This window comes from Panthera tigris, chromosome B2 (genome assembly GCF_018350195.1).
Source record: "Panthera tigris isolate Pti1 chromosome B2, P.tigris_Pti1_mat1.1, whole genome shotgun sequence".
NCBI classification, from domain to species: Eukaryota; Metazoa; Chordata; class Mammalia; order Carnivora; family Felidae; genus Panthera; species Panthera tigris.
In genome coordinates, this window is record NC_056664.1 from 127,289,615 (window position 1) to 127,291,202 (window position 1,588).

A 1,588-nucleotide genomic window follows, 5' to 3' on the forward strand; every position below is an offset into this window, starting at 1 on the left:
TTCAGAGGGCCCATGCCATAGGAAAGAAAGAACAGTCCTCTTCTTTGGGATTTTCCCAAATCAACTGGGTTTTTTTCCACCACAAGGCCTGGCACCAGATCCTCTACTCCTTTACCTTGGTGAGGCAGCAATGGAGCATGGACTGGATCCCCAGTTGGCCCATCTGCTCCTCTCTTCGTATTTCACTGCGTTCATGAGCTCTCTCTTCTACCCTCTCTCTCCCCACACACCCCAGCTCCTCCCCCTAGACTTGGAAAGAATTTTGATTTCCTTTTCCTCCCTAACAGGAACTGCCTTCATGTCACAACCACATCCTTCTTTGTTCCATAATTTAATATTAAGACTTTATGCGATAGTCCTGTTTATGACTCTTAACATTCAAAGCCTAGCTTTGGAAATTCTAAGAACACTCTTTCTCTCCCACAAAGAAAGGCTCTGACAAATCAAAAGACTTCTTTCAGACTGTCATCTCGTGACGGACTTCAAAATTTTCTTTTTGAACTTCAAAGCAGAACAATGATTATTGTCTAAAAATTTCTTTGTCTGGATCTTCCCTCTGCTGCCGTTGAGCAATAAAATCAGGCTTAGGTCTTAGCCTTCTTGGCAGAAAGGCTGCCAGGGACTAACCTCAGTTACTCAGAGAAAAATGCCACAGGTTGTATTTAAGATATTATCTCAAAGTACATGGTTTTTCTCTGCTTGGCTTCAATTCCAACCGGGCAGAATGCTTAGCATGGCAATTGGCTGCTACGAAGCAGGCACACATCGTTGACTCTAATAACATTATTGTTGATGTCATTGTTACTATTGTTATTCTCAAAGGTCTGAGATGTTTTAAGAGGTTCATGATGAGAGAGACAGTGAAGGCAGAGCAGGTAGGCTTCAGGGCCATGCAGCTGGGGGGAAAGATCGTGAACACAGGTGGGAAGGCAGGAAATCACGGAGCAGTAAGAAGGCAGCAAGATGGAAACAGAAGGAAGGGAGGGAGAAAAAGATTGGAGAGGTAAGTGGCAGAAAAGTTACAGATGACCATAATTTCTAAGACTAAGAATTTGTATTTTATTTCATAGGCACCCAAGAAGTTTTTGCTTTGTCCTCACAGTAAAGTCATGAGTGTGTGGTGTGAGCACACGCATTCACCTGTGAATTCTACAAACTAAAATCAGCGTTCAAAGGACAGCAAAAACGAATGGATCTGCCTGTTGAAGCAAACATGCTCCTCGCATTTTCTGAGTAGCTACTTCAGAGTTTTTTAACGAGATAAGTCCTTACACACGAAGTTGAAGTACCATAATCTTTTATTCCCATTCTATTTGCCAAATACATCATCGAGTTTGTATGTAGTACCTGTTAAATACTGGGGTGTGTGTGTGTGTGTGTGTGTGTGTGTGTGTGTGTGTGTTTATGTGTGTGTGTCTTAAGTTTATTTATTTTTGAAGGAGAGAGAGAGAGAGTAAGCAAGGGAGAAGCAGAGAGAGAGAGAGAGAGAATCGAAAGCAGGCTCCAGGCTCTGAGCTGTCAGCACAGAGCCCGGTGTGGAGCTTGAACCCACAAACTGTGAGATCATGACCTGAGCCAAAATCAGACG